The sequence below is a fragment of the Coturnix japonica genome, chromosome 5 (genome assembly GCF_001577835.2).
Source record: "Coturnix japonica isolate 7356 chromosome 5, Coturnix japonica 2.1, whole genome shotgun sequence".
Classification (NCBI taxonomy): Eukaryota; Metazoa; Chordata; class Aves; order Galliformes; family Phasianidae; genus Coturnix; species Coturnix japonica.
The window spans coordinates 22419276-22441037 of NC_029520.1; the positions used below are offsets into that span (position 1 = coordinate 22419276).

General features: G+C 45.2%; 1 protein-coding gene across 5 annotated transcripts in view; it reads left to right on the plus strand.

Annotated features, from left to right (window-relative positions):
* MAPKBP1 (mitogen-activated protein kinase binding protein 1) overlaps window positions 1–21762 on the plus strand; it is an 89578-nt gene that overhangs the window by 4721 nt on the left and 63095 nt on the right. The window lies entirely within an intron of this gene.

The following is a 21762-nucleotide window of genomic DNA, read 5'->3' on the forward strand; positions in this document are numbered from 1 at the left end:
AGTAGGCCAGAGAGTCAAAGAGACGTGCTTCAAATTTGCAGCTTCTATCTTTGATCTCTTCTGCTTTCTTCTAAGCTAGAAATATTTCAAGTCGTAAGTTTAGAGTAATGCTTTGAATGAAACCTGAAATTTCTCAGCAGGAGGTTTCCAGCACAGGGACTGTTGTATGGTGGTTTCCCCTTCATCAGATGTCATGTGAACATGTGCATCTGGAAGATATGGTCTTGCTGCGTGTTGTAGGGTTGGACTGGGTGGCTGCAAAACCTTTTTGAGAGCTTTTAGTCTGAAAATAAGCCCTGTGCTACTCCTAGTGGGATGGGGCTTCCTGTCCTCTTCTGAGGAGATGTCTGTTCCTATTGCCAGCCTGTGGTTTTCCATTGGCTTGTTGGCACCTCTGTGTCTTACCTGTGAGTGGAGTGGGCATAGGCACAGGTTTGTGAGGAAATCAGTTCTGTGGCAGCTTGGCAGCCCATTCTCAATGTAGTTCTTCTCCAGCTCCTTAGTTCCTCTGAGAAGCTGCAGGATTTGGCTGGGACCACAAGCCATCCTGGACACAGGGAATAGAGCAATACTTCTGGCCTGCCTCCTGTAGCTTCCTGCCTTCAGTGCCCAGTCCTTTTTATGTGAAAACATTACAGCTTTAAAGATGAATCAGTTCAGGCTGCTACTACTGGTCTTAACTGGATCAGCTGAGAGTTGCTGAGCCTGAACTGGAACGGAACCAAAGCACACATAAGTTTGAATCAGTGGTGTGTATCCTTCAAAAATCATTGCCTCTTATTAAACTGTTGAAGGTGCCGCTGAGGCTTGTTGCAGGGTACGGTTCTTTGTAAGTTTCCATGAACAACATGGTCGCACCTCAGCAAAGCCTGCTGGATTCCTCACGGGCAGTGTTTTCCAGCTTTGGGACCAGTAGAGCCAATGGCACAGTGGAGGGGATGTTTCTAGCCTAGATCTGGCCTGCTCTGCTTCAATATCTGTGAGTGTTGCTTGACCCCAGCTGATAACTGGGGATCTCTGCACAGCAGCTCAGCCTAAACACACTCAATTGCTTCAACAGCTTAGGGGCTGCCATCCGGAGATAGAAGGGATTTTGTGTCTGTCTCTAGTCAGGCTTATAACAGTGCCGCTTAAAGCAGAAGACAAAGGCTGATCCATGGCCAGACCTGTTCTTCACTGTCTGTGGATGGTGTCAGTGGAACAATCGAGAGTGTTGGAGCTCAAGGGCTAAATCCTTTCCTACTGAACTGCTCTGTCCCTTCTGTTTCATCTTCAAGTACATGGTGCTCAAGATGACCTTGTATTTATTAACAATTACATGCACAGGTTTTCCAGGCTACGTTTGTTTGCATTGCACCCTGTCTTGAGATTACAGGGACAGTAGGCTCAGTCTTCTGGTCTGAATTGGAACCTACAGTGAGTTTTGAATGTGGTTTATAGCCATGAGGCCTGTCAAAGCCAAAGGTTTTCTGCTGTTGGACAGCAGCATCAGTTGCCTCTTGTTCTGTGGATAGAGTGTATAGCAGTTCACTGTGTTTGGCTTTGTATCCTGCAATTGTATCCATGAACCACTGTGGTCCTTCCTGCCAAACCTAAGACAGGATTGTTGGGAAGATCCCACCTGTCTGTCCACCTCTCCATAACATACTGTCTTTACCATGAAGAGTAGTGGAAAGACCCACACAGAGGGGTGGGAGCAATGATTTGGCAACAGGTGAGTTGTAGCTAGCGTAAGTAACACAAGTCAGGTATCTTGCTGAGTGGGTTTGCCTGGTTATTGCATCCCCTGGGTGGTCACGTGCTGCTTGCCTGGGTGGCCTCTCAAAGCTGCTGAGGTCTTGAATTGCACGTTGTTCATCTCCCTCAGATGAGCTGGGTATTCTGAGAAGGCACGTGGGACTTAGAAATCTAACCTGGCTGCAGAGACTCATAAGCAGGTTTTATTCTGTCCCTGCTGTGCTGGATAAGCCGTGCACATACAGACTGACAACCCCCTTTTGCTTGAGGGCCATTTTTCTGCAGCGGGCTGACGCATGTGTTTTGCCAAAGGCCTGGCCAGAACAGTAGGAAGGTAGAACCCAGGGCTGGTCAGTGGTGCTGCAGGTGGTGTATTTGCTGCTTGCTGGACAGAGCAGTTCTTCACTGCAGCATGCTGGGGGCTGTGAAGAAAATCATCCATGGACACAGTGGGAAAAGACTTCTTCCATGGTGCACCGTCTGTTTTGCTGTCTGCTTGCAGAGTATGCATCTGTGGTGTATCACCTGGTTGGTTACAAAAGCAGTCGAACTGATGGTTGGGAGTCAGGCCAGGCAGGACCACTGTTTGTTTTTGTGGCATAAAGGGTCTGCAGGCACCTGGGAAATGTCACACACTAATGAGATAAAATGTGTATTTATTACATTTGTTTGGTGTAAAGCTGTAAAGCGGGGCCTCACCTCCATTTCCAGCTGAGGCACGGGGGCACTCAGCATATCATTGGCTTGACAGAGCTTGCTTCTGTTCGTCATGGGGAGAAGTTGCTTGGTGAGCCTTGGAACAGATTTCTCTCCAAGACTGAAAGCAAATACCATACTAGCTAGCCCTTGGCTTGTTTTAGAGTAGTCTCTTGTTTTAGTGTTCAGGGCAGGGAGTGGTGCTTACATGGCCCTCAAACGGTACTTAGCAGAACGGGCCCTGATATTAGTGCTGAGTGATCTGAGCTAAGGTCTGAATAATACACTAGTGCCAAGCCCAGTCTCAGACACTTGAGGCCTCTTCTGTCTGCTGTACCTCTCCCCACACAGCTGATGCTTCTGAGGGCCCCTTGCAGGTTCAGCAGGGTTGTGGTGTGCTCTGCTCTGGATTCCAGCTCCACATGTGGGCTGCTCCATTCGCCTGAAACCCTACAACTCTGCTGAGGCTGTGCCCACTAAAGAGTGGCTCCTGCAGTTTAGAAAACCTCCCCGTGTTTTCTTTCCTTTCATGGCACTGGTTAGTCTTGCCCTGTGCGTGTCCGTGTGTTGTGCTTAACAAATACAGCTGAGGCCTGTGGCTGTTGTGACCAGAGGTGGATCTGTGCCATGTGAGCAGTCTTCAAAAATGTTAGTACAAAGGTGAGTCACTGTGTTTGAATGACCATAGGCTACTCAAGCATCCCATCTTTACTTTGCTTCAGTGAGCACTGAACAGATGTGATGAAGTCGACTCAGACCAAAGTAGTTTTAGGCTTTAAAAAGATAAAATGCCCCCCATTTTATTTTTTTAGGGGGGGAGGAAGGAATGCTTTTTCTCTACAGCCACGGCTCCTAACTCCCGCAGGAAGTCTGAAGCAGAACCAGACGTTGAATCTTGATCCTCTGAGGCCAAATTTTAGCCTTAGCTACGAACCCCTGCCTTTTGGAGATTACCAGGGATGCTTCTCACTTCTCCCGCAGGAGGCCTGTATGTTCATTGAGGATTATTTGCTTAAAAGTCCCCTAACGATGCTGTTGGAAATGCTGATTTGGTTCTGTTGTCATTAATGATTTCAGTAGCTCTAGCAATGATTCCTTTCCAGCAAGGCACAAGCAGATGAAGAACCGTATGAATTAGAGCTGTGGAAACCCAAGTAAGCCTTGTAATTTTGCTAACATCCCAGGAGACCAGGACTGTTGTTAGTTACTGTGGAGAAACTCAGACTGAAAATAGTGCTATAGAAAAGTCGATGAACTGCTGGTGTATTTAGTGTTTCCAGGCCAGCGGCAATAAAAGCCAGTCCCGCTTGCTCTGCAAAATACACTGTTAAGATTCACAATTGTTCAAGACGAGTGAGATGAGTTAATAACTACTATGAAATTTCATACCTGATGGAATTTGTAGAGTGCCATTCCTTCATTACAGGCGCTACTCTTACAGCGATGGTCCTTTAATTTGTGCCCCTCCCAAGCACTTTGCATAGTTAGGCTGAAGTGTCCCCCATCATGGATCCAGAGAGACTCATTTCCCCACAAGAAAGCAGCTTATTGTGGGTTGCATTTGCAACAGAGAGTCACGGCATTAAGAAATGCCTCGAGAGCAGACAGATGGAGTTTGTGAAAGACAGAAAATGACTTGATGGCACTGTCAGTGGACTCAGTGGTACAGGTTAGTAAAGCTCTGCTTCTGCTTCCTCCTCCAAGCAGGCAGAGTGAAACACAATTCTACCTGCTCAGAAACCCTGCTCTGCTGCCTGGTGGGCACAGCGCAGGGAGCTGGTGGGTGAAGTGCATTGAAGTGCTGGCAAAGTCTCCTGTGCTCCAGCGTTACCCTTTGAGCTCTCCTGCATGCTTTGAAATCTGGTGCTTACTTTTGAGTAGCACAGAAGTGTCCCTGTGCCTTTGAAGGCCTGTTTGTACTAGAGGTGCTTTGATTTGAAGAAAAACAAACAAAAAACCCCGTTGCTCAGCCCATGACTTTGTTCCAAAGGAGCTTGAGTTCCTTGGATGGCTCGTAATGCAATCTAGGTGCAGAGCTTGCAGGCTGTCCCTCAAAGAAGTGGGCGATACCATCCAAGGGGCCGCCTTCTGCCAGTTGAGTTGCATCAGTGTTGGTGTTTTTGCTGCAAGGCTGGGCTAAGGGTGGCATTTTTCATGCTGCTACGTGATATTTCCACGCTGCTGAAAAGCTCTGAAGCAGCTCAGCCTTGGAGCAGAGCTGTGCAGTTCTGTGATGCAGCTCGTGGTTTTGAGCTCTGTGCTCGACAATTCGGGCTGCCTCTGTGTGGTTTTTCTCTCAATGTAAAACAGACAGGATACTTATCCACTTACTGCAAAGTGTCTCATCGCCCAGGGCTTTATGACAGCTGTGTAAACAACCTGTATTTGACTCTTCTCCCAGTTTTGCACTAGATACGGTGATCCCAAGCGCGGTTTTGCGCCTCCCGGAGGTGCCCGGGACGTCGCACCTGCCGCAGTGTCCGGCACGGAGCTCCGGTCCCGCATCATTCCGCTACGAGGAGGTTGCTGCAGAGCGGCCGGGGGCGGAGCCTGCAGCCCCCCGCTGCAGTGGAGACGTAGCCGGCCAATGCACGAAGGAGGGCGTAAAAATCGCTCCATGGCTCCGCCCTCCCACGCGGGTTTTGACGCTCCACGTGCTGCGAATGTGGGGCTTGCGTGGGGAACGTGTGGTATGTGCGTGCCTGCGGGGAGCTCCAGGTAGTTGGAACTCGGGGCTGGGAAAAAGCAGCAGGCACAGCCACCAGTCCGGGCAAATCCTCCAGAGTGTGCTGAGGGTCCCTGTCAACAGGCAACGATGCTGGATGGCAGCAGCTCTGGTGTCCTAGTTTTCAAGCTAATCAGCAGGGCTGGAGGAGAGCACCACTTTGCGCTGGGTAATAACACTGTCCTCACTGTCAGGTGATGTTGAGTGAGGCGTAGTGGGCAGCTTCCAGCTCTGCAACTGAATCACTTTTGTTGCTTTGGAAAAACTTACATCTGTTGTGAAACAAAAGGGTTTTACAGAGCACCCAAAACCTGAGGAGCTCCTGAGGTAACCAGGGATGGCGAAATGCTGTTGAATGAGAGTCCTGGGAAGAGTACTTGTTGCAAGAAGGCATGTAATTTTGCTGCCAGTACTTTACAGAGGTTTAAAACAATTGGGAATAGTCATCAGCTACTGCCTGGAGGTTTGTTGGCAAGCAAGGCAAACTCTCTTGGTGTTTTTCTCTGGTGCTTGGGGCCTGCGGTACAGGGAGGAGCTGCCGTCCCGCCCTACCCACAGCCCTTGGAGATGACAAGAGTGTGCCGGTGAAGTCAGGACTTGGTGCAGGCAGGAGCTGGGGGTCTGCAGCTTGACTGGGGAGTTGTTGGAACTGGGATGCTCTGCTTGGAAGTGATGGCAGAGCTGCAGCTCATCAGTGATCAGCATAAGCTGCTGAAGTGGTTCGGGCAGTACGAAGGGCTTAGAAGCAAAATCCGTTATAAAATGTCAAAGCGGGTGTTTTCCCTTGCAGGGGAGGGGTGTTGCTTAAGGGAAGTGAAGGAATTGCTGCCTGTAACATGTGGCCATCCCTCTGGCAGAGGGATTTACTTCCAGGCCTGCCTGGGTTCTGACCCAAGTCCTGCCCTCCTGCTATCTAGGGTGGTTTAATTTGGATGCCTTTCCTTGTATCCCCAGAAAGGAAAGTACTATAAACAACTGCCAAGCAGGATTTTGTGTTGTAGAGGATATTTAAATACTGGGGCCTGGCTGGGTGACAGTATGAGTATGTTTCTATTTTTCTGAGTGTGTGTGTGTGTGTGTGTTTAATAGGAGGAGCATACTCTCTTCTGTTTGAGTGTATGCTTCTTAATGTGCCTATTAGTACAGTAACTTCCCCCCTCGCTCTATGGAGAGACACTGGTGTTGTGTTACAGCTGTAATATGCATAAAGTCTTGCACAACTCTGTGTAATGTTTTTACAGTGATGATGACCTTGAAGGTTTAAAAAAAACCAAAAAGCATGTGCTTAATTGTGTGTGAGGCAGTGTGAGTGGTTCCACTTCACCCAATGGATGAGGAGATAAGTACCTCTGTGGCTGACGGCAAGATCAGTGTCCATGTATGATGATCCATCTCAAGCACACGAGATGTTTGCATGCCTTATATGTATATTATGTGGTCGTCTTTATGCAGTTGTTTTCGCCATCTCAGCAGCGCTTTGTCTGCTAATCCCTATTTCTTGGTCGTGTTGCTAACAAGTTCTGCGGAGTCTGGAACAGAGAGACTTTTGTTGAATCTCATCCACTGAGTGAGCAGTCAACCAGAGAAATTCTGCACTGTTCCTTTTTCCCTTTGTACCCCTATCGTTGTCCCCACAATGTGGAAATAGTTTTCTCATTTCTCCCCAGTCAGAGGCTCCTAGATGGAGCCTCCTGTGATCCAAGTGAAATGCTGGCTTAATGTGCTCAGGAAGGCTCTTCCTTGAAGTTATGTGTGGGATTATGGAAAAATAGGGCTGGGTTGTTGTTAGCCCAGGGCAAAGTAGTTGTGGTCCTATCTCTGCGCAGCCTGAGAGGTTGGTCCCTGATTTTTCTACATTGCATAAATAAGAGTGCTTTCCTCCTCTTTAGAGTTCAGTCACATTGGATTCAGACCTAAGGAGAAGAGAAAGTGTTTTGTTGCTTTTTGGTGGGATCAGCATCCTGTGTGTTTGTACCAGGCACCTCCTTCACCTACATGGAGCTGGATCCACGGCTCCTGCACCCTGCCCGTGTTTCAGGCCCCGAGTTTGTGGTGTTTGGGCTCAAGTCAGACTTGTTAATACATGGTAGCACTGCAAGCATATGCAGTACAAGCAGGGTTTACAAATAGCACTGTACGAAGCTGACTATTGTCCAGACCATCAGTTCATAAGATTACTTTGAAATGCAAGAGGATCTTGGCAGATGCTCTGTGTATTGCATGTCTGCCCTTACGCTGTCACACGCCCTGGTCACTCCTGCGTGGTCTGTTGGCAGTCAGATGCTATATCTTGATATGATAGGAGCTGGCTATTAACTTACAGCTATAAATCTGTTGGGACCACAGTGGAAGTCTGTCAGTGCTGTGCAGGTGGCGAGTGGCTCAATTAGCTTCTTGCTGGATAATATATATATTTTTTAATTTTATGTTCCTGGCACAGCTTGTGTTTCTGCTGTGGTAGAGCCTGTTTGGCCACAGTGGAACAGCTAAGTTGACAGTGTTTATGGGACATTCTTTCCAATTGCTGTGGTCTAAACACATGTACACAGGCATTGAGTTACTTCTGCCTGGAAATAAGCCATAGAGCTATATATAAATTATATTGGAACTGCTGCAGTAATGTTGGTGTAAATATAAGAAAGGGGTAGCACCAGGGTTTCCCTTCCATAGAGCTGGCTCAGGAGGAATTTGCTGTGCTCCATAATGAGTTGAAAAGATGGGGGAAGGTGGCTGAAAGCAGTAACACAGTGTTGTATGGCCAAGTTTCAGAGGAGAGCACAAAACACAAAGTACTTGTATGTGAAACACTGGGTTCTTCCGTGGTGATTGCTCAGTTCTTTTCTCTTGTGGTGGAACACCTGTCAGAAATCCTGTGGAGTTCAATCTGTAGTGACCTAAGCCACAAGTTTGTTCTGTGACTCCAAAACAACTGTTCCTTTTTCTTTAACTCCTTCTGGCTGGTATTTTCCTGCTCTCGTTACTAGGGAAGTCTGGGCACTTGTTTGCCATGGTCATCATGTTGTGATGGTGTTTTGAAATGAAGTTGATGTGTGGCTGGGATTCTCAGGTGCATGGGGGTGTTGCTGTCAGCTTCTGAATCTTGTGAAGTATCCCTTCTTGGCACGTTCCTTAGGTCCTTCTGCAGCTTCTAAGTACCTGGCTGGTTCTTTGTATAAAACTGACTAGTAGAAGTCTCTGCTTGGTCAGCATGGGCTGATATCTGTGGTGTTTTCTGTTAGTAATAGATTTTTATCTCGCCCAAAAGAAATGTAGGAAGTGACCACTGTGGAAATAGCAAAATGTGCTGATTATGTGGTTTTAGTCTTTGCTCGTGGCTGGTGTTATTTCCATCTTAGAACTATAAGTGCTTGTTTGTCTTGGATAACTTGTAAACAGGTCCTTCCAGAATCAAAGAATGGCTATTAGGTTGGAATGGACCTTAAAGACCCTCCAGTTCCAACCCACTGCTGTGGTCAGCACTGTTACCCGCCAGCTCAGGCTGCCCAGGGTGCCATCCAACCTGGCTTTGAACACATTCACAGCATTCTGGGCATCTGTGGCATGTATTTCTGAACTACATGTGTCACTCAGGTACTTTGTGCAAGGACAGATGCTGCTAATTGTTTCTGAGTAAGTGAATGCATCTGAAACTTCTGACTGGAAAGATGAGAACTGAGAGTAATGACTTTTTGCTAAGTGTGAAGGTCCATGATCTTTTTTTCTTTCTTCATGTTCTGCTTTTGGCAGCAGATAATTTTGCTAAGAGTTAAACACACAAAGCCAGAAGTGCTTTGTGAAGTGTTGAGGAAAGAGCAGTTGGTTGTGTGCCTGGATCCATGGCTCTCTGAATTTCTTGACAAGGGCTGTAAAGAAATGGTGGTATTTTTCATGTTCTGTTTTCTCTAAGTGTGGCAGGAGCTGTAGGTGGCAACACAAACAAAGAGGGTTTTAAGCCTGTGAATAAAATTGCTTCCTCTGAGTGTGCTTTTACTTCCTCAGTTCTCACGTTTGACAATTCTACTGGTTACCCATGCTCCTGAATCTCAAGTACAGAAGGAAGGGGACCTGCTTTGCCAGTGTTATGTCTTGTGTTTCCAGGTTTTCTGCACCGAGATAGCAGCCTGTGCCCTTTTTGTTGTGTTACCTCTTACTCCTCAAACAAGTGAGCTTGTGTTGGACTGCTGTGCCTCTCATTTACAGGCTTTGTTTCATTCAGAAAGGAAACTGAAGAAGCTCTTGGGGAAAATCACAGGCAGAAGTGATTGAAAGGCGAGGAATGTAGAGAAAGTGAAGCGTTCTGAATAAATGATTTAATGCATTTCTCGGAATGCTTAGTAGCTATCTTGGTAAGTTATTTGTCTCGGTGCAGTTTTTTGTCTAGTGATGTTTTCCTCTGTAGTTGTGGCAGGAGAGACAATGGGGTGATGCTTATTGCTGCTGAATTGCACATGGAGTTATTCAGATCTTTAGGGTGTTGGGTCTAGTCCATGAAATCGGCAACAAATTCTTATTTTTTTGGGAAGGCTAAGCCACATTCTGCATCTGAGGTAGGTGTATGCAGAGTGAGGATTGTCTCTCTTGTAGCAGCAGTGTGCATCCTTTCAACAGAAAACTGGCCCTGTGGTGGTGCTCTGAGGAGGGAGATGGATATGCTGGGAGCCTGGAGTTCCATTAGTGCAGTGTTCCTCCACAGCTGTGCCTGAGCAGCTTCTTGGAGTGGTTATAAATTGGGCTTGTAAGTTGTCTTTCTAATGCCGAACCAAGCGGGCCAAATAGTGAAACAAAGTTCTTGCTGTATCTCCTGCTCATTTTTACATCATTACTCTTAGTTAATCTTGGGACCTTTTCGGTTCCCTTGACTTCACTGTTGGGGCAGGGACACCTCAGCAGGGCACTTAATAGGAGCACATAAGGGTTGTTGAGGAAAAAGTAGAAATCGGTGCTTGAACAGTTTTTCTGCTGTTTGTTTTCTCAGTTTTTGGCCCTTCTTCATTTGGATTCCTCCTCCTGGAGGACATTGTCTCCTTTCTGGCCAACAGGAGAAATCTCTTGGGTGCTTGGTAGGCGTGTTGGCTGGCAGATGTGAAGTGCTGCTTAATTCTAGTGTGCATAAACGGCTGTTGATGATAAAGGCTCTCTGTAAGAAGCTTATTTCTCAGGGCAGAGGGCAGGGAATGGATGAAGGGATTGCAGAGAGCCAGGCAGCGAGTGGTAGCTCGGGGTAGGGAGGGAGCTGGATGGCTGCTTCTTTTTATCCTGATTGGTGTGGGAGAAAAATGCTTTCTCATATTCCTTTGATTCATTTTTAAGCATTCTTTTACATTCTTGTCCCTAGCCTCAAGCAGGAGTGAGGTACAGTAATAGTGCAGCATGGTCTGAGCTGCTGGAATCTGGGAGGGAGTTGAGGTTATTCCCAGCTCTGTCTCTTGTTTGTTACACAATGATTATCAAGACATTTCTCCTTGGTGTGTGAGTTTTTTCTTTTTCATCCAGTCCTCTTATATCTGGTTATAGATTGCAAGCTGTGTGAGAGCACATATTGCTGTGAACACAGAAGACCTTCCTGTTCATTGTGACTTCTCACAAGTAATGTGAAACAAACAATAAATAGTCCAAAATGCATTTAGGGAGAGATTGAATGCTAATCTCTTTACGACCTGCTTCTTTCCATGTGAGTGTTGTCTGTATGATAAATGCTGTGTACTCCTGTTGTATTTATTTTCCAGCCTTAGCATCTTTTAAATTGCTGATGTGAGAGTTTCTCTTTTTCTTTCTTTTTTTTTTTTAAATGTAATTTGCTTACAGCAAAACCATTTTCTAGTCTCCTGAGGATGTAAGAATTTACTTTCCCCTGTAAAGTCACAGCAGTCTTGGGGCAACGCGTGTGTGGGAGGACAAAGTGCCCAGCTCTGCACAAGTTCTGGTGCTGAGGAAAGAACTGCCAGGTGCTGCAAGGTGAGCCCTGACCTCCTGTGGAGGGCAGGGATATCTGCTCTCTGTAAGGTATTGGAGCATAGAAAGCTCATGCTCTTGTCTACAGGGAATCTCTTTAACTCTTTCCCAGAGACTTAGTTATGCTGCTTAGAGCTATCTCCTTCTCTGAAAGACCTTAAAGTTGCCCTTGTGCCAGTGAGGGCTGGGTATAGGCAAGATATTAAATAATGGCTCAGAAATGGAAGTTGGTGACTTGTTAGGTGGAGCTGCTGTGTAAATCAGTGATGAAGGATAAAAATGAATTGATTTGGCATGGCATGTTATGAGTGAATGAAGAAATCACAAATGAATTATGAGTGTCACCTCAGACAAGTTGATTAAGATGTTTTCCTTCACCCTGTATAGCTCTGTCTTGCATGTTCCTACTCCTGTAGGAACCAGCTCTGCCACCAAGTCCCTCCCCACATCCTTACAGACTTGGACAAACAGTACACTGATGCTTTTAAACCAAAAATAAATGCCAGCGAGAAGAAACAGAGGAAACCAGGGATAGAAATCTCAGTGTGGTGCTTTACTGAAGTAGTTTTCCTATTCTGGTTTCCCTCAGCAGGGTTAACTGTGAAGAGGGCTCTTGGAGCCCTCCCTTTCAGTGTGTCTGCCCCGTGTCCATGTTTAGTTTGAATGTATGTGTTGTTTATAGAGTTCAGCACGGAGTGATTTAGGACTGAGCTCCTCACCACGGCGATATCAGTGTTGGAAACACTGTGTTACGACCCATGTGTTTAACTTCCCTGGAGTCGGGAGCTATGCAAAGCTGCCACAGTTCCCTTGGAGCTGGTGCCTGTCCTGCAGTGAAGCTGTGGACTTTTAACTCCTGGCTGTTTGTGTTTAGGAGCAGCCCAGCTCAGGTCTGGGGCTCTGGGGAGGGACTATAGCAGAGCCATGGAGGCAGAAATCCTGCCAGCCCTTGCCTGAATCCCTGGTTGACTGTTTTCCTTTCCCTTGTCTCACCTCTTGTCAGTGCTAAACCCTGTGCGAAATGGAGGGGAAAAAGACTACTAAGAGAGCCTTTCCCATCTGAGAAGTGATGATTAACGGTGATAAACAGTGCCCCTTTCACTTGGAGAGCTGTTTGCTCCTGCTTGACTTCAAACCCTTATATGAGTAACTGAAATGCTGCCTGAGAAAGCTGTAGTAATTTATTTTTATTTTTTATTTATTTTTTTTTCACATTTTCCTCTTACTGAAGCACTTTTTTTTGCCTATATTCAGGCTTTGTGCCTGGGTTTGGAGAAGGCTAACATATAACACTGTCACAAAGTCATCCTCATTCCTTTGATCTCCAATCTTGGGACAGATTCATGGGGGGCCATTGCAAGTCTTTGCCTGTACTTAATCCTCTTACAGTTATTTCTCCCTGCTAGGGAAGGTGGACTGGTTCCTTTTTCTACAGTGAAGAATCACTGGATAAATTGTCTAAGTGGGAGGTATAAGTCCCCCCCCCTTCCTAAAGTTTGGTATGTCACCTGCTCTCTTTGCTGTATGAAAATTTAATGCACGTTTACAAATTGGAAAAATCTGTTTCTTGTGAAGACTCTGCACGAGTCCAAGTCCTGAGAATTCAGAGTATGGCTTCTTTGCAGGCTGCCCACACAGGGTGCGTTTCTGTTTCCCAGAGGGTTTGTCTGCATATTGGAGAAGGTCAGATTGACTCCACATGTATACACTTAGTCTGAAATAAGTCAGGATTGACTCTTGATGTGCCAGCAAACCTGCTGCCTGTTTTTGTTTTGTTTTGTTTTGTTTTTTTTCTATTTAAAAATAAGCATTAATCACACTATCTTCTCTTGTGTCAACAAAACATTCCTCACACAGAAATCAAAATAGTATAATCATAACGTTGACAAAGGTGGACAATTTGCGCACACATTCCACCCCTTATCTCTGAAGCCTGGGTATTCTGAAGCTTTTGTGTAATGCTATGGATGTTTGAGTTGGGCAGCTTTTATGGTTAAGATGATGGCTGAATGGGAGAAGATGCTGCTTTGCTATGCCTGTACCCAGGGTTGGCTATGCTACATGGGTCTTTCCTCACCCTGCAATATTTTTGGCAGAAATTGGACCTTGGTGTGGGCACGGCAGTGGAAAGAAACAAAATAATTAAGGATAACTTCATGGAAAGTGGTGAGGCACTGGAACATACTGCCCAGAGAGGCTGTGGGTACTGTTTTCCTGGAGGTGTTCAAGACCAGGTGGGATGGGACACTGGGCAGCCTGGTCTAGTATTAGATATGGAGGTTGGTGGCCCTGCCTGCAGCAGGGAGTTGGATCCTGATGATCCTTGGGGTCCCTTCCAACCCAAACCATAACTAGGTCACACTGTAGAAACTGGTAGTAAATCAACTGCCTGTGTATCCTCTTTTGCAGGCTGCAGGGACATTTGCACGTGAGCTCTTTTGCTATGGCTACTGCTAGAAGTGCTTTTAATAGTGTTCCTCACACTTCCCCAGGGCCATGCATTGACATTTATGGCCTCCCTGGGCCTGCCTTATTCCAGGTGCATGAAGAAGAAGGCAGAGTGCAGATTCAGCACGTAGCCACTGACAGCTGGGGCTGACGGGTCAGGAATGCAGTCTTGACAACTGGAATTGGACTGAAAGCAGCCAGCACGGAGGGGAGGCCAAGAGGGGAGAGCAGGCAAGAGAGGGGGTGCGGTGAGATGGACACACATATGCACGCACACTGAGTTCAGGCACGTGTATGGAGACAGCCTGCAGGGACCCTGTGTTACTCATGTTCCCTTTTTTCTACCTCTGTCCATGTTTTGTTCCCTGTTCTCTCATCTGCCTGGATAATTTTTAATAAATATACATTCACAACTATTGTAGTGACACCAGGCAGGGCCATTAGAACTGAGGTTTGCCATTTCCATGTGAAACCCACCCACTCCACTTTTACGCAGGCTCACAAATGTAATATTTCATGTAATTCAATATTCAAACCCTTTGGGAAGGTCAGTTTGTACCAACTAATCCTTAGGCTAAGGTGTGTTGTTTATGATTTATGTTGTGGAAAATCATTCCCTGTTGTTTAAATGACTACTTGGGATATCAAAATTATTTAAAAATGGCTACTGCTTGTTGAAGATAATGATATTCTGGTCATACATATATGTATTTAAATCAATTAAAATGTGAAGTTTTATACAGTGGCCAGATGTTGCTCTGAATCCTCTACTTCATTAATGTTGCTCCAAATTGAACATAATCTGGAAGCACCTTGGAATGTTGCATCAGGTTTGTGCTGTGTGAATTGCATCTGATGGTATTGGGATGGTTCCTGGAGGCCACTGGTATAAGCCTGCAGCTGTAACCGTAAGCAAAGCTTGTGGGACTTACTGCAGGAGACGTGTAGACTGCTCTTTTATGATAGAGGCGTCTTGAACTGGTCTTGGGTTGGAGCTTTTGCAGGTGGAATATTATAAATCTCCAGGCTTGTTAAGGCAGCACCTAGTGCTAGCAATGAGTACTGAGGAACAGGAGGTTCAGGCTGGAGAGGACATAATTTATTTATTTATTTAATAAAAAAAGAATATGTGCATATTGAGACAAATAAGGGAAGGTCTTGGGTACATGAGGGGCAGAAACCAACAGTAGAGCTGGGCATTTTTATTGTTTGCCTGCTTTAGTAGGACAACCCCTACAGTTAATTCCATCCCCCCCTTCTCAACCCTCTCTGTGCCAGATGAAACCCAAAAACTCCAGCTCCCAGAAAACAAACAGACAGAGGAACCTGGGCCCAAGCCAGACCTTTGCGTGTCAAGCTCAAATACAAAATGAATATTTCACAGCTGTGTTATAAAGCCCTGAAATATGAAGGCTTTACGGTGGAAATGCTGACAGCCCCTTAAGTAGAACAGTATACTGTAATTAGTGTTCTGTGTTTAATGTGTCAGATGAAACACAGCAGAGCTAAATGTAAAACTTCAAGCCTTTGTTTTTGTACAGCAGTAACAAGAGATCAGACAGTGTGTTCAGACAGCAGATTAGAGCCCACAACTTGTGTGCTGGTCCCTGGAAGTTAAATGTGCTTATTTCCTTTTTTTGCAGTGGGGCTCAGGGGCTGCAGGAGAGATGTATGAACAGGGCCAGCTGTGAGATTTGGCATTCTGTATCACATTTCACTTATGTAAGAAATAGATAGCTATTTCTTAGATGCTGACAATGTACAGCTACAATGTGTTTTCATCTATCATATTCTGGAGTGAACAGATAGAACTTTGCTGTGTTGCATGGAAAATACATTGTCCCATGTGCAGCACTGCTAGAAAAAAAATTTGGGAACGCTATATGAGGAGTTGGATGTGAGAGCCACCACACTGTTGTGAAACATAGGTCTGATGTCGGAGTTCTCTGTGTCAGTGTATTGCCATAGCTGAAGAATAATGGGGTTTCAAATCTGACTATGAAAATATTTTTTCTGAAGTAAAAGAGCAGGTAGTTACATAGCTGCTCCTCAAGCAAGGTGGTAAGTGATTACTTGATGGCCACTGTATTGTGCTAGGGAATGCTTTCTAAAGCACTCCACATAGTTTGTATCTCAGGGATTTCTGTGTGCAGCACTTCCTCGGAAACCCATATATTTGCAAGTACATTATTAATAGACCCATGCTCAGTTGGGAGAGGAATGAGGGCAGGCACATTGTGCAGTGGGTGAGAGATGAACTCTGATGGATGTTGTCTTTTCATGCTGAGATGGTGCTGTTAGTTAATTAAGTGGATTCAAAGTTAACTGTGTTACACGCAGGCCCATGGGAGGGCTTTTAAAATAGATCCTGTGTGCGTGTGGACATTTATTGAAGTAGCCATTCTGGAGTGTAATGGAATAATTGCACTGCAGGAACTCCCTTTGAGGATGCTCTTGTTCATGAATAATTGCTCACAGAGGCATGGGTGGAAAAGGTGGAGTTGAAACAAGACCATTGATTGAAGAATAGGGTTTGTCTTTCTGTAGGAGAGCAAAGAGAATGTAGGTTATATTTCCAAGTGCATAGCAGGTAGGGTTCTTATCTATGACTTTATGGTGCTGGATGACCTCTTGACTGTTGTCTGTAAATGATCTTGATATCAAAAAGTCAGATAAAGTATCAGGTATTAATGGCAGAATAAAACTGAGCACAAACCAGAAGACCCTATTGTTCTTCTGTATAAACAGTTACTGCACTCACAACTTGAAAGCTGTGTGTAGTCTGGATGTTTCCTCTTCCATCTTAGGAAGGATATAGTGGGCCTCAAAAGAGCTTCAAAGAAGGGTGGTAGAACTGATCAAAGATACAAAGTGGTGTTCAGGCTCCTGCTGGGTAAGTGGAGATTCTTCTTGGAACACAGATGACTCCGGGGTGACAGAATAGCTCCTTGAAAGTCACCGGTGACCTAAAGATGCTGTATGGAGATGGGCTGTTCAGTCTCTCTTCCGGCACAAGAGTTAAGGGGCAACAATGTAACATTAATAGGAGTCAAGTTTAAAGCAGGCAATAAGAGATGGTTCTTGCAACAATGTAACACAGTGTTGAAGAGCCTTGCCAAGATTTTGAGTAGGAGACAGCAGATGAGTATTAGAAGATAGGAAGTGACTGAGTCAAAAAAACAGCAACAAAAACCCTCTTAAATTTGCAGAGAACATGTGACTGTGTGGAAGAGGGGCTGATAAACTACTGGGCTTATCAATCTTTTGTTTCTGGCCTGGGAGAGTGATGGGATAACAGCATCATACAGCCTACAGGTGAAACACTGTGTTAAAAATGGTGTTAATGTTCTTTTTTTCTCTTGAAAAGTTAATTTTCATACCTTCCTTTAAGATGACTCCAGGCTGTGGAGCTTTGCTGGTGGGCAAGCATGCATACAAGAGTGGCAAGCTGGCATCAGGAGCAAAAAAGCATCGTGGAGAGAGCTTGTGAGCTGTAGACTGGCAGCAGTGCCGCTGGCTGATTTACCTTCTTTGGCATCTGTTTTTTGTGGAAATGATTATTGTGCTTGATGGCCATTTTTCAGAGAGTGACTTGAGGTCTGCTACTACACACTCTAGGAACATCTGGCCTGGGTGCACTGGTCAGAATTGTGACTTTATGTGTAGATAGTCCCAAGGGATGCAAACTGTAGGGGAGAGGGTTTACTAGGAGCTGAAGAGTGGGATGGGACTCTTAAGCTTTAAGCTTTCCTTAAAGATCCTGTGTTGTCCTTCTGACACGTGGAAATGATAGCTCGTGGTATGTCTTTCAACTTCCCCAAAACAGCAGAAAGAACTGAAACAAGTAAGAAACTCATACTCTGAGAACCAGGAGCTGCTGGTCAAATGCCTTGTTTCCTGAAAAGACAGACAAAATTGCCAGGGGCTAATTTAGACCGGCCCTTCAGAAAGGACTATCTAAACAGCAGCAGGAAAGCGAAGGTAGTTTGGCTTTGTTATGCAGGTGTGGGCTCCCCCTTGTACTTTGGAGGAACCATGCCTGAGGGAAGCAACTCAGACGTGGATGTGCCCTTTAAGTTCCAGTGGGTATTGCGCTGCAGCAAGGTTTCTTCCCCTCTACTGCAAGGCCTGGCTGTATTGAATACCTTTTGGTAGTTGCAACTCAAGACTCTGCTGATCCAGTCTTACCAGGTAGAGGGGCTGTGGGAGCTTCCTAATGATCTTGGATCTGAAGTGGAAGGAATAGGGTGACCTACTTAGGCACTGAAATTTCTTTACCCATCTGTGCAACTCTGAACAGCTAAATTTAGATTTGTGTGTAAAATGGATGGATGTCAGGAGTTGCAAGACAAGTGTTCATACCTGAAGTTCTGTTTTCTATTTCTGTTGACTATGAGTGCGCTTTGAGCCTCCAAATTTGGAAGGAAAAAACAAAAACTGATGTTAACCACCTCATCTTCATTTATTTAACAGGTATGCGATTACAATACAAAATGAGCTCTAGAAGCATATTACATGTGATTCCATGCGATAGCACTTGCAAATCGCATAGGGAACTGTGACTAAAAATGCCAAATGCTATTAATAGAAGCCTCAGGATGAAGTAATGAACATGGATAGCCAGCCTCCTTTCTGGGCCTTTAATTAAGAGGCAGAGAATTACAGGTTTGGTCTTGCAATTGTTTCCTGGCTTGGGTGAGGGAGGTGAGGTGGCCCATTTATTGGATGTGATGACCTGAGCAAGCAAGGACACGTCTGATGATTGTGGGAAGCAATTTGGGCCATTATTGGTAACAAACCCACTGGTTTTCCAGGTCTGCAGTGGTACTCTCCAGAGCTGTGGTTAGCTCAGATCAGAGTTGTGAACAGATCAGGGAATTTTTTTGTGACTGGCATATGCTGAAGTACCACCTGGTTGATTTATATGAATGGCAGTGTCTGTGTGGAACTGGGAAACTGAGTTTGCTACGTGAATTCCTACCTCATTTTGCCAGAACTTCAGAAGTGGCATAATGTCAGACCTGTCTTGACTTATTTACCCTTTGATAGCAGATCTTTATGTGAGATTTGGGAATAAATGATGGTGTTCTCCTGCCCTAATTAACTATACTAATCATTCCTTTTATCTGGCATGTTGAGAGGAATCCAGTCTGTACTGGATCATTACTGCCTCCCTCTCCCCCCCCCCCCCCCAAAGTTTGTTTATTCTTATGTCACGTTTTCTGATGCGTGATTGACTATCTTGAGCCTTTGTGTCACTTGGGCTGGAGGATGATCATGGAGATAAAGCTCCCTTCTGGGCAGGGAGGTAGGAATGGCATTCACAAGTTTCACAAGGCCCAATTTTAAATGTGTTTATCCTCCTTTTCAAGACAAGTTGTTTTTAACACCTGAAGATTATTACCACACATGCTGAGGTGTTGTAAGAACATCCATTTGAATGAGGCTTGTAAAGTTGTCTTTCAGACTCTTTGCACAAGGCAAGTTTTAAAGCTAAGCCTAAGAGCAAAAGAGGGAGAATGTTTTTCAGAGAGTTAATTGTGGATCTCTTGATGCAGGTATCCATTTCTGTGGCAGTAGGTCTAGCAACCTCTGCAGTATGACCTTGGTAGTCATTTTCTAATGGGACCAAGGGTCATTTTGTTCACTGGTGTTCATTGGTGGTTGAAGATTAGACCTGAAGACTGAACTATTCCTTTTGTATCAGGGTGAATGCTGGCCTTGTGAGAAAGGTAGACTTTCCACCTCCTCTTGTAACTACAAGTACAGTTTATTGGCAGAACAGCCTTGGGCCCCTGCAGACTTTAGAGCAAGAGAGGAAGCTGGAGAAAGCATGATGTGCTGCTGGTGATTGGGTGATAGTACCAAGATGAATGAGTGCTCTTGTTCAGTTTCTCACACTCCTCAAAACTAGGAGGGAGTGGATTTGTTTTTCCATAATGCCATGTACAGAAGGGATCTTGGTGGTACAGCTAGACAGATCTAGTAGCCAGTAAAAGAGGCCAGTTCTTTTCCCTGTCTTTCAGCTCCCTGTGGCTTCCCCAGGCTGGCAAACAGAGAACCACAGAATCATAGAATAACAAGGTTGGAAAGGATCTACAAGATCATCTAGTCCAACCATCCTCCCTTTACCATACCTACAGAAAAACCACTAAACCTTATCTCCTAGCTCCCTATCCAGACACCTCTTGAACACTGCTAGGGATGGTGACTCCACCACTTCCACCACCAGGCCATTCCAGCGCCTGATCGCTCTCTGAGAGAAGAAGATCCTTCTTATGTTCAGTCTAAACCTCATCTGATACAACAAAAACAAAACCCACAGAACATTTTTTCTGATTGTTTGGCTTGCTAGGGAGGCTGCTGCAAGGGAAGTGCCAGGAAGGGAGGGAGGATAGGATAAAGGGGGGAAGGAGAGTGGTGGAGTCTCATGAGCAGGTGGCTGTGGGATCAGCTCGGTGATGGTGTAACATGGCACTGCAGGGATAATATATGTCCTTGTGGGGGAAAACCATACCTGTTGGTGAAAGTAGGTTGCTGAACTGCTGCTGAATGCTATTAGCTGCATAGCCAAGGTCGGGCAGTGCCTTCCAGGACAGTTGCGATTACAGCCAGCCTGAGCTAAAGCCTGTGCTGAGCAGCATGAGCACAGCATTGCTAAATTTGATGTTGCTGACAGCATCAAGTATCTAGATTGGAGTACTTGAATGGCACATGTCTCTTCTACTTCCTCCTTTGCTGTCAAGTATGCAGTTTCTATGGGAATTTAAACCTTTCTTAGTGTTACGGGTTAGGGACTGATATGTGCTTGAATCTCAGTAAATTCTTCTTTCTGTGCATTTGTGAAGCTAAACCTATGCAGAAGTATTGTAACAAACCTGGAGGAGCAGGCATCCTTCTAGTCTCCTTTAGTTCTCCCTCACTTTTTTAAGGGAACATTTAACTTTTTCCTTGCTATACTGATGAATTGGTAAATGCATTTTTAATTGTATGTTCTTATACAAAACATAAGCCCTTATGAATTTTACAAAAGCTGTGATTCCAGCGGTGCTTATTTTATGAGGAAAGGTAACAACTGGTGTTCTCTCACATTACCTCAAAGCATCTGGGATATATTATTAATAAGGGGAAAAAAAAACCCACTGAGCTCCCCAGAGATTGGGTTATAACATCTTCCATTTTCTGTGTTATGGGTTGAAGCCAGTCCAAATTGGAAATCACTGAGACATGGATGGCCTGCTTTAAGTGAGCTGCTGGCACCTTGGCCCTGTTTTACCTGTTAGCTCCCTAAGTGGGCTTACTTTTGTTACCTTCTCCAGTGACCCAAGCCATGAGACTAATTTCTTCACCCTACAGCTGAAATCTTCATCTGATAAGCTGTGTTGTCAGGGTAGCGTGGGGAAGCCTGCCCTGCCCTTACCTTTTGTACTTGATGTTGGTATAAATACAAGATGTTGGTCTTCAGGGCAGCCATTAATGGTAGTGGTAATTTTACAATGGTGCCTTCTTATGCAGCGTCCATGCCTTAAGGCCTTAACCAAATATAATTTAGATGATGATAATTGAAAGCAGAAGACTGTGACCCAGTAAAATCCATGAATTTGGCAGGGACAGCAGTCCTGCTGAGGAATGTATGCATAAAATATATAATAAATAAAATTGAGCTGTGCAAACGTAAAGGAATAATTTTATGTCTGTCAGAAGAATCCTGAGGCAAAAACTGGTTTGTGTTCAGATGCTGAGTCCTTTCGTGCCACATACCAGATTTTGTGCAGTGTAATCCCACTGCAGTTTTTTGTTTTGGGAAACTGCTGAATTTTGGTGCTTCCTCTCCCATTCTCAGCATTCTCCCTTGTCTCGGCAGCTTTTGTGTTATGCTTATCCTGGCTTCTTGTCGCAGAGGTCTGGTTATGAATTTCTCTATCTTCCAGGAAGCTCTACACGGTTGTCTTTTCTTTCCTAAAATAGTTGAGATCTTTGCTTGGGGGCAAAGCAAGCATTTTGAATTATCGTCTCTTGAATGGGTCATTGGTATATAAGTGGTATATATGAGTTTTTTAACCCAATAATGTGAGCAGTTCTGTCTCTTGAGATTCCTGGGGAGAGATGCGGCCCACTGGATATGGTTTCCAGTTTAAGCGCTGTGGGGAAAAAATGACTATTCAGTTCCAAGGAATATAGAGCTGGAACCACACTGAACCATT